Here is a 13,980-nt window from a genome sequence, read left to right on the forward strand (position 1 = left end):
AGTGTGCTATGGGAGAACAAGGAAGAGGCAGCAGGACTAACCCATAAGAAGGAAAAGATTCATCTAGGAAAATGGAGGCCAGAAAGGAGAATGTCTCTAGGTTTTGTAGAAGAATCATGAGTCAGCCTCACAACAGAAGGGGGAAATGAAATATGATGTCCATCTTCAAAGAACAACAGTTAAATCAGTTGGAAGGTAGGCTTAGTGGACCTTGAGAAGTATAAACCATTCTCCTGTAGATAATAGCGATATGTCTCAAAAATCACCAGCTCAACCCGTGTAGGAGACACACTGAGAGCTCACCTACAGCATCCCAGGTAAATAGGAGACTGAAAACATAATCAGTGACTTTGCCAGGTTGGATAGGGTCATCCTTGTTACACTTATGTGACATTAACCAGCCAAAAGCCAGAAGTAGACTTGTGACAAGTATTAAGGCCCCAGCCTTGAGTGAAAAAAACGTGGCTTCTATCCCCACTACTAGAACACAATATCCACAACACCCTCCACTCACCCATTTCCCCACACACACACACATGTGATTCAGTACACAACTCTTTTAGCTGTGAGTTATCAAAAATGATTCATGGGAGAGTCATATATATAACTGTGTTAAAAACTTCACACAGAGGAGGCAGGGATTCCAGGTTATACTGACACCAATGGCCAAGCTAAGGCCTGGCCCAGTGAACTAGAGCAGCGTGAACTCCAGCCAAAATGTGGACTGACCAAGTACCATTCATTTGCGCAACACCTATGCCCATCAGCAAGTGCACTACTTCAATTAAACTACAATACACAAGGCAATATCACCCCTCTACTTGTCCAGAGAGAGTCAGCAGTCGGCTGGGATCCCAGTAGAGGCAAAGACTCACAATGTGCATTAGAGGGACCGGACTCTGAAGATGTCAGAGATTACAAATGCCCCTGGTGTCCAACCAATCCTTCTGGGCAAAGCAATCAGACCTTTGCGGGTGGACACGATCAAATATCACAAGGGGCTGAGAGACAAAACGAGGTGGAGTCTACCTTCCCAACCATTCCTAGTTATAAAGCACAGGAGATAAATCTTCCTCCAGTGCCATTCCCACCCATGTTGTGTAACATCCACTCTGGTGCATTTGGTCACACTCCACGATGTAGAAGACTGGCCTGAGCCTTTCTGCAAATTCAAGGTACAGGTGAATGAATGCTGGGTGGGCAGTACTAAGAAGAGTTAGGAAAGTGGGAGGAGAAGGAGATAGAGTTAGGGTGGAAGGACATTGTCCAAAATATAACAAATTACATTTAAAAATATTTCTTGAGATACTATTGAACAAATTCCCCCTTTGAGGGATACAATTCAGTGTGATCAGCTATCAGATATTATTTCCTTCAAGAAAACACCTCTCTTCTTTACATTGTTGTGCTTGTAGGGGCCTGAACTCAGCACCAAGGCTATGGCATTTAGCAGTTCTACACAAGGCCAGTGTTCTTCTGCTTAAGCTGCAGTTTCACTATTTGCTTTTAGCTACTTAATTGGAGATAAGAGTTTCAGGGATTTCTTTATGAACCTGACATAGATGGTGATCCCTAGGTGTCAGCCTCCTAAGGAGCTTGACCTACAACCACGGGCTGCCATTGCCTAACACCTTTCTCACTTCTGAATGACCTCAGAGTCACCATCAGGAGTGTCCACAAAGATTTTTACTACTCCATAAAGTAATGGAAACATCAGAGCTTTGAATAATGAACCAAGGAATCAATGCAGGGGCCCATAGACAGACTATGAACTTTAACAAAATGAACAAAGTCATATACCAAACAATCTTCCATGAACACACATGAACAACTATGAAAATTCATCCCTAATTGCAAAAGGTTAGTAGTGGAAATTGCTCATGAGAAAAGGAACAGATAGAGTTATCATAACAGTTTGACAACTTATAATCAAGCATATTTAGCTTGAATTTGTATCATAAGTCTTTTGGAATATAGGAAAATATTGGATAGGCTCATAGTGCCCCAGTTTACACAGAGGTCTGAATGGACATGAAGCAGGTCATGAATAGTCCAGAAAAGAAAAAACCTAAATTTGGCTTGCATTTCAAATTTGCTATCAAATCACTTACTTGGGATGAGAACAAACTCAGTTATGTTAAACAATGCAGAATCTACATGACAACACAAGCAAATTTCCACAGGGTATAGGAAAGTGCAGCACTTTGTGTGGAAGCAGGTCTACTGAGAGGTAAAAGAATGTTTTCATAGCCAAGGTTTGGTGGCGCATATCTATAATACTACGTACTCAGAAGGCTGAGATTTGGGGATTGCTGTGTGAAGCAAGGCTGGCCAGGAAAGTCTCTAAACTTAACCCCAACTAAGCACTGAAAACAACCAGAAGTGGAGCTGTGGCACAAGTGGTAGAACACTGGCTTAAAAATAAACCTTACAGACATTGCCCATGTCCTGAGTTCAAGACCCAGGTCCATGATAAAGAAAGATAGAATTCCTTCTAAAGACATAGTAATATACTGACTGGAAAATCAGAAGCAAGCATTTTTAAAGTGGGAAAGGCTCACATAGCTTACAACAATAAAATCAGTCTATTGTTGTTAGAAGGATCCATAGCATGGGGATCCCAAACCATAGGGACCATACTTGTCTTGAAACTTAAATGAGAGGGATTGGAGGAGGAGTGGGTGATGACCCACCTATGTCATCACAGCTGAACAGGAGCCTAAGATCTGAGGATCACTATTCCAAGAGAGTCCATGTGTGCAGGTAAGTCCATAAGACATTGATCTCCAAAGAACCAGCAAATACTAGGCTCAAATATCAAAGCACTAGTCTTGAGAAAAACAATTCAGGGACAAGACCCAGAACTTGAACTGCAGCTACAAGCCTGTCACAAATCCAACCAATAAGCAAACAAAATCCTAAAAAAGAATTGATGTCCTCAGGAATAGAAAGTCTGCTTAAGTGATGCCAAGGTAAGTCCCAGGTGCTCTGATGAAAATGAAATACAGAAGTGCATCCAAGTGAAACAGAGGTGTGGCTCCAGTGATAGAAGCTTGATCCAGAAAGCTCAAGGACATAGCCCATGTTCCCAATCCATACACTAGTACCTGAGGGAGCACATGCAAACACACAGAAATACCGCACAGTAGGTGAGACTGCAGCCTAGAATTCAGAGGCTATAAGCATAAAGAAAAGGAATTAACTTCATGCTTGACTGGTAACCAATGCACATCTAGTTGCAAGTTGTGCATTCAGATACAATATGTGCAACTGTGATAGACATACAGGGACCATTACTTTTTCTCCTCTTGGACTAGTAATGCCAGGAAAAGTGTCAACCCAATGGCCGTTAAGCATCCTGCATCTCTGAGTGTGGGTCAGGTCTTTCTTCCTGTGCTAGGACACTCTACCCTCCTAAGTTGATCACTTTGGGATATGTTGCTCTATGGTCGTGGGGTCAAGCCTAAAGAAAATATCTGGGGCATCAGAGTTGGCCTCCTGTATTGTATGTCCCTCTGTCATCACTTTTAGAAATCACTCATGGATTCTTATCCTATAGCCAACATCTGTTATATGCTTCCTCTGCACAGCTCTTGGTGCCCTACTATTGAGCACAAAAGGTTTCTTCCATACAGCCTTGCTCTTACTCATACAAATGATCAGAAACTCACTCACTTTATCACAGCCCTTACTATTAACTAGTAAGAAGAAAAGTCACAGGAGAAGTAGTAACCAGGGCATGGAAAGCACACACAATCCTGACAGAGGTGGATTGGACACAAAATGTGTTCCTTACCCTTGTTTGTACAACAATACCTCAAACAGTGCCTGTACTCAAAGTCTTAGTGATAGGTTGTTGTTTCTCTTAAATAAAATCAACTTTTCTTTCTTTTTGTCTATTTTTTAAATGTTTTCTCTATTAAAATTAGTGTCAGGATCAGAAAGTGGCAGAGTTTGTTCACCGTTCTTCAACTACTGCTTGGATGAATGGGAAGTCTTTTGTACAACTACTTAAAGATAATATCAATGTGAAAACACAAACTAACAGTTACATGTCATTGGAAGTGTAGCTATGGCTCAAGTGGTAGAAAACAGTATTTCAAAAACAAACAAAATCTAAGCATCAGTACTAGGATGTCAGTTCATACCCAGTTAAAACACCCCATCAAAATGAGAGTTTTTCAGATGGCAACGAGAAATGCCTATATGGCTATCTACACAAGGGGCTAAGACACCAGGACAAAAGTCCAAAGCCATACCAGCAACCAAGTCCATGGCACTCTAATAAACAATTGACCATGTCTCCCAAAGAGAGTTGTAAATTAAAATGTAGTTGTCAGCCAAAATGTGTGGGATCACTTTATATAGCTCTACATCAATATACTTATATATAGTAACTACTATCTATATATAATTGTATATGTAGCTATGTAAAACTATATATATATATATATACATCATGTATCTAGTAATAGATATAAACACACCCTTTCACACACTATGAATGGTGTTGGATTCTATAAAAATAAAGCAAAATGCATAGACAAAACAGAACATCTGAAAAACAATCCATAGAAGACAAGCATACTATCCAATGGCATAAATGAGATTTTTTACATAAGAAAGTCTTTAAATATTCATTTTTGGACTTTCATCCTTTAAGTGTATACAGTGGATAAAAGTTTCAGAACAAAAGGGCTGAATTGTATACTTTTTAATTCAAAAGACAATGGTAAGTGGAGTAAGCCAGGCCCAAAGAAATATAAGTCTCATGGTATCCCTTATTTGCACTAACTAGTATAAATCTACAACAAGCAGAAAAGCTCAAAAACTATGTACATATGAACCTATAAGCTGATGTTAAGTGAACTGAACCCCAAGAAATGGAAACAACTCATTTTTTCTTTCTTCCTATTGTTTTTATCTTACTTAAATTGTACTATATGACTTTTTGTGCTTCTTTTGTATGTTCCTCCCCCACGGTATAACCCCTGTTTTCACTGTATTTGATGTCAGTGCCCTGCTTCTTGTATATACAAGGAATGGGCAGGGAATGGAAATAACAAAATGCTAAAATAAGGATTCAGGCTTACCCATTGGAACAATAGGATGTACAAGACTCTATGTTGAAAATGAACTTTATAGCTTAGGAGGGAGGTTGGAGTTGGGGAGGTGGAGAGAGGAGGGATGGCAGAGGATAAACAAAGGAGGAGGTAACAACACTCAGTAAGAAATGTACTCATTACCTTATTCTTGTAATTGTAATCCCACAGTACAATATTTTTAAAATATCATTAAAAATGGTAGAAAAAAGGAAAAAAGTTGTTTTGAATTTAAAAGAAAATTTGAAAAAAGCTAAAATTAACCTCCACACAAATTTCTTTTCTCTTACCCCCTCACTCTCCCTGTGTTCCTCCAGTGAGTAGTGTCTCCATTTTACTCTCCATTTTTCCTGACTTTCTACCTGGGCCGGGAAGAATGTAAGAGGCCTAAGATTCCATAGTGGATGTTAATAAAGCAAGAACGCTATGATAACTGCCACGCTGATTTCATATTTAGAAGAAGAAACAAATTTTCCATTAGGCTTCTGGAATATCATAGTCCCAGAAGGTGGGTTGTCTGCATGGCCCAGCATCACAGGTGGAAATGGTTGTAAAGAAATGTATCCAAACAAATCAAAGAAAGGTTGGACAAATGGGATTGCATGAAATTGCAGAGCTTCTGCATATCAAAGGACAGAGCTAGCAAGATCAATAGAAAGCCCACGGATTGGGAGAAGATCTTCACTATCCATACAACAGACAAGGGTCTCATATCTAAAATATACTTGGAACTCAAAAAATTAAACCACCCAACAACAAATCCTCAAAGAAACAACTGTCCAATAAATAGGTGGGCTAAAGACTTAAAGAGAAACTTCTCTAAAGAGGAAAGAAGGATGGCCAATAGACACATGAAGAAATGCTCAACCTCCCTAGCCATAAAAGAAATGCAAATCAAAACAACATTGAGATAACACCTCACCCCAGTTAGAATGGCTATAATCAAGAACTCTAATAACAATAGATGCTGGAGGGGATGTGGACAGAAGGGAACCCTACTGCATTGTTGGTGGGAGTGTAAACTTGTTCAACCACTTTGGAAAGTAGTATGGAGGTTCCTCAAAAGACTCCACATAGAGCTCCCCTATGATCCAGCAATCCCACTTTTGGGCATTTACCCAAATGTTCACAAACAAGACCACACTAAAGCTACCAGCACGACTATGTTTATTGCAGCCTTATTTACCATAGCTAAGATACGGAACCAACCCAGATGCCCCTCAGTAGATGAATGGATCAAGAAAATGTGGTATATATACACAATGGAATTCTATGCCTCCATCAGAAAGAATGACATTGCCCCATTTGTTAGGAAATGGAAAGACTTGGAAAAAATTATATTAAGTGAAATAAGCTAGGCCCAAAGAAACATAGGTCCCATGGTTTCCCTTATTTGCAATAACTAGTATATGTCTGAGTCAAGCAGAAAAGTTCAGGGAAATGAACCCTAAGATATGTATTCAAATGTTTTATTCTTTCTTGCGATTGTTTCTAACACATTTATAAGATTATTTCTTTGTTGCTTTGTATGTCCCTCCCCCACTGTACAACCCCTGCTTACACTGTATTTGATATTATAATTTGTGGAGGGGAAGGGAAAAAACAAATCGTTTAAATAGGGATACAGGTGGACCCATTGCAACAATGAGAGGTACAAGTCCTATGTCGAAAACAAACTTTACAACTTTGGTAGGGGGAGGGGGAGGAGGGTTGGGTGAGGGGGCGGGAGAAGGAGGGGATGGGAAGGGGAAACGAAGGAGGAGGCTACAATGCTTGATAAGAAATGTACTCATTATCTTGCCCATGTAATTGTAACTCCTCTGTACAGTAAATTTTCACAATAAAAACAATTTTTAAAAAAGATATGTGTCCAAAGACAGGAATAAGAAAGTTCTGGAGCACCTGGACCTTTGCCCTCTCCGGTGTTTATTCTAATGAGCAGAGATCATTTTTCAAAGCATGAGAGTGCTGCAAAAGGTGCTGCTTGAAGCAGTTGACATCCAGAAACCTAACAAAGCAATAACACCAGGAAACATAGAACTGACATCTATAATCACCAATATGCTGGAGACTCTGATCTGAAGATATTAGTTGCAAATCAGGCAAAGCAGGAAAGTCTGTGAGACTTTTTTTTTAAGTTTCATTATTCTTACTAGTTGCACCAAAGTTCCAACTAACAAAACATTTTAAGAGCACATCAATAACACTCAGTTCCACGTGACACATTTAACTCCAATTAACAACCAAACAAAAGATATTGAAGCAGTTACTAAAGTATTAAAGGTCAATCCCTGAGCAAAAAAAGTCCTAGAACAGTGCCCAAGTCCACAGTTCAAGGCATAGGACCAACAAAAATCAAAATAATAAGAAATAATACAAACCGAATGTGTGTCTGAGAAAATTACTAAACCTTGGTAGAGAAAAAGATGAGAAGAGAGGTCCAAGTACAAACTGGAACAGTCAAGCCCTGCTCAGACATCTCAAGTAGAAAAATCGGCATGGGACGTGCTCACAACACAACATTTACTACAAGGTGCCTCCAGTGAAATGCACTCTACTCTTCAGCCAAGCCATAAGAGCTTTTTAATTCTTCCTTTGGAGTTTGAAAGTTCATCAAAGTTCAGTGATTTAGTGAAATTACCACAACTGTTTTCAATCAAAGTCCCTGTCCTTCTTTCCCAAGTATATTAACTACATAGAGAAGATCTAATTATAATATTTACTATGAGGATATACAATATATTGAACAACGTATAAAAACTTTATTCACAAACACAAAAGAAACAATGAGACGATGTCCTTAACCTCAGAAGTGATGGGAAAGCCGATGCCATATCTGAATTGTAGACATCAATTCCCCAACCTCAACCACTCAGGAGCTGTTAGAGGTCTTACCCAATCCTGTTTTCTGGTTCACAATCCTAGCTTGCAGTTGGCTACTTCATGCCCTTAAACTGCTCTAACAGATGACATCATTCTCCCACCTAGTCTATCACACCTAGTAGAATCTTGGGGTTTCCATGGAGTTGTCTGTAAACAAACATAGATCATCGCAAGTGACCAGTGGACAGCAAGCAGTATCCAGTGAGCTTCCTATTGGACACGTGTTCTCTTAACTTCAGCTATCCACACTTCTAATCCTGATATCGCCTCATCCCTTCTATCTCCATTTGATCTCTTCTCTCATAATGTCAGGTAGGAAGGGAAACTCCTTAAGGTTACCCATCAGAGGTTCCTGTTCACTTAATTTACTAGAAGAAGACAAACAGCTTCAGGTAACCAAGGTAGTATTGATGTGAATTCTGAACAACTACCTTCACTTTTGGCTGTGATGTTTACTATATAGGTAACGTATCCAGTAGGTTCTCTCTCACACAAAATCAATTAATTCACCTATCACATGAGGCGAAATAACTGTCCAACCGCTGGTCCATTCATAATTCTTATACTGAGTCTTTAAAGGTTTCTGGATAAAGAGAGGGAGACCATGTGGTTCTCCCCAGTGTCATTTTAACCAAATTAGTTGAGAAAAAAACCTATGTGGGAGAGAAAATATATGTCATCTAAAAAGGTCTCTTTCCATTAATATGTCCATATAAGGATTCCACACATAATACTGTTCCAAAAAATAATACTTTTGAACACTGTAATTTTTTTTTATTGTGATTTATCTGTAAATCAACAGAAAAGGCAAGACTGAGAGAAAGGAGGGATGATAGGCAGATATCCTAGAAGAAAGCATTCAACAGGAAGGGAAGGGCAACAGAAAAGTAAAAGATATGGATACATGAGGAAAGAACCCAAGGGATGAACAGCATGGAGACATTTCTTTAAAGAAAGTGATGGTTTGGAATGGAATGTTGAAGATAAAGATTTTTAAATCAATACACAGAAATCATAGAGTGAACTCTACTTAGAGCAAGCACAATGAAGTTAGTTTGAGTCAAATCTTACATTAATGGACTAGGAACAAAACTAAGGGTAGAGCAGAGCATTATTAAGAGCAGTTTCAGACAAGGGGTTGGCGTTGTTCTGTACGTTGGCTTTGTTGTGGAAATTTTCAGTTACAGATGATGCTGAAAGTTCCTTTGTTCATAACCCATTTCACACCTGGGTGTTAGAGCATGGCGAAAGTTGAAGCCAAGTTCTTGGCCTTTTCTCTGTCAGTAATTTTAGCTCAGTCCACCCTTGAAACTTGATCTACCTATCAATGTTCCCCTTGTATCTGGGACCTCAAGGATGATCCACTACATGAGGTTCATTTCATTCAGATTAGGTCTTGCTCACATCTAGGCAAGAATGGCCTCAAATGCTTTTTTTTCCCAAGTAGTTAGGATGACAGCTACTGAGCCTTGCCTTAACAGTTTTGAATAAGAAATTTTTAGATACGTATTTTTGAAGGAATTCTAACATACACATGCTAAGAAAAGAAATATCCAGAGGGCTGGGATCCAGCACTCTCCCCGTTTTATTTTATTTTAAATTTCATGAATTTTCTGTTATGCCAGTCTTGGGTCTTGATGTCGGGGTCTAGTTTCAGTCCCTGAACTTTTGAGTTCAAGGGTAGCATTCTACGGCATGATCCACAGCTCTATCTCCAGATTCTCAATGGGTAATTGGAGATCAATGTTTCTGGGACTTGCCTAGCCTGATTGGCTTTCCATTGCAATCAAGAGTTCTTAGCCTCCTGAGTACCTAGGATCACGGCTATGATACTGCAGAGACCCACATCAATTTTCTTCATCAAGTAGTCTGTATCTGTAAAAATAGGTTTCAACTAACTGCTGCTTTTTAATTTTTATAATAATTTCTCACCTAAAACAACACATTGTTGCTAAGAGTCAGTCATTTTAGACCAAAACTCAGGAAAAAAAAGGATAAAAACAAAAATCCATCTCCATAGGTCTACTTCTATAGTTATCTAAATTAGTTTGAGCATGTAAAAGAACTGTTTGGGTCTGGGGATGTAGTTTGGTGTCATAGTTCATGCATAATGTATACAAAGCCTTGGTTCCCTCCTCAATACAAATAGTCATGACAATGATGGGAATAGGAATAACAATAAAATTGTATAATTGGATTTTGATGGTTATTATTGTCAAGACTATTGAGATGATAATTATTAAATGTTGAAGATATAAGACAGGTTTTGAAAATGAATATGGAAACTGTCAAGCTCTTTCTGAAGATTATCTACTACTTTCATTTATGGATATATAAATGAAAATGCCTTTCTAGGAAAATAAACAACTGTAACTTAGTCTATAACATTATGAGATAATATATACAATGACAGCATTTGTTTAAATGTATTGATTTGATGTCTACCATGCCATTTTACCTTGTTTTTATACTTTATTTTGCTTTGGTTTGGATGTGGTTTTTCTGTCAATCCTGATCCTAGAACTCAAGACATGGGTGCTGTGCCTAAGCACTTTTGCTCAAGGCGAGAGTTCTACCACTTGGAACCACAGGGTCACTTCTGTTTTCTAGTGGTCCAAAAGAGATTAGAGTCTCAAAGACTTTTTTGCCTGGGCTGGCTTTGAACGACAACCCTCATGTCTCAGCCTCCTCAGTAGCTAGGATTGCAGGCATGAGCCACCAGTACCCAGGCCTGTTTGTATTTTCAATATACTTCCCTTACTATTTGTGTTTATGCTCTTTTGCCCAAACTGGTCTCAAACACCATGAAATGATTCCTAAAACTCAACAACCCAGGTGTTAGGAAGACCGAGGTAGATTAATTTCCAAACCATTTTTGTTCAAGTATCATGATACATAAAATATGAATACTTAAATACTGGCAATTCCTTCAGGTTACTGCTTTTCACATACATTTTATACATATATCCTATCAGTATGTACTGGCAAGAAATTCATTCACAAACTAGCCAAGAGGGTGGCTTGTAATTCCATGCTAATTGGAATTGGAGCTACACAAGAATTGAGTTGGAAAATTACAAAATCAATGCCAGCCCTGGAAAGTTTCTGTAAAAGTCCCTCCAGAATGCACACACTCATACACACACACACACACACACACACACACACACACACACACACACACACACACACACACACACACACACGAATACCCAACCCCCCACACACACACATATCCCTTCTAATCAAGCTACAAGAGGCTGACATCTGTAATCCTACTTGCTCATGCTTCTGAGACATGAAGATCACAATTTAAAGCCAGTCCAGGCTGGAGAGTCCCAAAAACATTATGTACAATCAACCATCACAAAGCCAGATATGAAGCTGTGAATCAAGGGGAAGAATGCTAGTCTTAAGAAAAAAGCTCTGGGAGAGCACTCAGGATCCAAGTTCAATGCCCAAGCCAGAACACCCAACACAAACTATTCTTAAGTTACAGTTACTCACTACTTGAATCCTGGGGTTTTTTGGTTGTTATTAAAATAAAGTAGATATGTCCCTTTTCATAAGATGGCAAGTGTCATATATACATTTATTAGTAAATATAGAATACTAGAATGCTGGACACATATCCAAATTTTCATTTATACCTTTATGATTTTAGTTCTGATATGTCATATTTCAGATTATTGGTCTAATGTTACAGAACTTATTTTATCTCTCTACATATCAGTCCTGAAATAAATGATACTTTTATACATTATCTGTGGTTTTCTTTCTTCACTATCACTACTATTACATTCACCCATCACTGATCAGGTACTAGAAGTTCAGAACGTTGAGTGTGGAGTAACTCACTTTCAGGGAGTCATTGTAACTTAGAATCATAAGTCAGACCTGGAGTGGGTCAAATACCCCTTTAGTAATCATCTTGTAAGCACTTCAGCAGAACTGTACAAAATGGTAGGTGACTTGGACAGGGTGAGATCCCAACAATGCCTATGCAAATATCAGCCCTGTTTCCATTTTTATAATGCCTTTCATGTGGCTCAAACTGGTGGCCTGAATGCTTTCCATTAACTTTTGTGTTCAAAGCTTGGGCTCTACTTCTTTTGTCACAACCTCATATCTGTCTTTGGGGTGGTGAACTGGAGATATGACTCACAGATTATCCCAGGGCTAGCTGGCTTTGAACTGTAATCCTGAGATCTCAGCCTCCATGTAGCTAGGATTATAGGCATGTCTGGAGCCAGGCCCAGTTTTGTTTGTCCTTTTACAATATTTTAATACTTTTCAGAAAAATGCATGCTTACTAAAACTCATGGATTTTAGATGAAAAACAATGTAGATAATTGAAGAACAAAAATCTAATGTTATTTTCCAATTTAAATTTGATTTTTATCTAAATCAAGTTTTATGTCAGTTGGGGATTTCTAAATTTAAAATTTTTGTTGGGACTTGGGTTATACTTCAGTGTCCTAGTTCACCCTGAATACACAGAAGGCCTTGCTCATGTCCCCAAAATTGATCATAAGAATAATAATTAGAATAAAGCTGAATTAATTGGAGTCTAACACTAGTTATTGTTCATATTTTTGGAGTGATATTTTGCTCAAGCTGAAGAGGAATATAAGGTAAGTTTGAAAATGAGGAAAGTTATGTTTTAGAGTTTAGTTGTAGTTTGTGTTTATGGCTGTATTAATTAAAATATATAAAAAGATTAATATTTGTTACTTGGTCAGTAAGGTAAAGGAAATATGATTGGGTCAACTAAAAGGATTCTTTTATATTTATTAAGTTCCTGTGAATCGTATCATTTTGGCTTGTTTTACATTTTCCTGCTTTGAATATTTTGTGTTTTAATGCTATATTGCTGAAACTCGTCTCAGAGATAGTGATATCATTGGTGCTCCAACTTCTACATCCCCCATGCTAGAAATGCAGAAAGGTGCAGCTTCTTAACCACTTTCATTGGAATATTGCCCTACACAAATTATGACTGCTTACAAACTAGCATTTACAGGCTGGGAAGGTGGCTCAGTGGTAGAGCGCTTGCCTTGCATGCCTGAGGCCCTGGGTTCGATTCCTCAGCACCACATAAGCAAAAAGCAAAAAAAAAAAAAAAAAAGAACAAACTAGCATTTACTGCATTGAGCTGCCTGTCACATACTAGTTACAGAAAGAGTTTTCCCATCAGTATCTACTAGCAAGAAACTGGCTCAAAATCAAGTCAAATGGGTGACTTATGATCCTAAAATGCTCAGAACTCTGGCTACTCTAAAGGTAGAGGTGGAAGATTAACAGTTTGATGCCAGCCTTGGCAACTTATTCACAAAAACATGTTTTAGCAAGGCATTGGTGGCTCAGTTCTGTAATGCAAGTTAATCAGGAGGTTGAGATCTGAAAATCCAATTTCAAAGTCAGCCTGGGCAGGAATCAACATGTGATTCTTTCTCACTTAACTACCAAAAAAAAACAAGAAATAGAACTGAGCACTAGAGTGAGCAAAAACATTCAGGCCTTGAGTTCAAGTCCCAGAACCAGCACACAACCACAAATGTTATTAATTCACAGTCACCTTCTATCCTGTGCTTGTTTGGTGCTAAAAGGAACTTGATAATATGCATTCTTCAGAATATGGTAAGTGTGATAACCTAACTTCATTAGTAAATATACTTCACTTTGGGCTTAGCACATGTACATATTTTCAAATTATTTTCAGGGTCATATTTTGCATTTTGGAATACCTTTGTACCATATATTCCTACATCAGCCTGTACATTATGCCACTTGTATTCATTCTCAGTTATTATTATCAGTATTACTCTTATCATTTTGCCTCTATTACTGATTGGTAACTATAAGCTCAGAAAATTGTACATTTTTCTTGCAAAATGCATTGCTTCAGAACCTACCTCTCAGGGAGTCATAACTTTGGATAAGAAATGGTTCTGAATGCATGTAACCATATGCAAGTGAGCTGTTGATATGGCAT

This window comes from Dipodomys merriami, unplaced genomic scaffold (genome assembly GCF_024711535.1).
Source record: "Dipodomys merriami isolate MVZ:Mamm:240054 unplaced genomic scaffold, mDipMer1.0.p SCAF_51, whole genome shotgun sequence".
NCBI lineage: Eukaryota > Metazoa > Chordata > Mammalia > Rodentia > Heteromyidae > Dipodomys > Dipodomys merriami.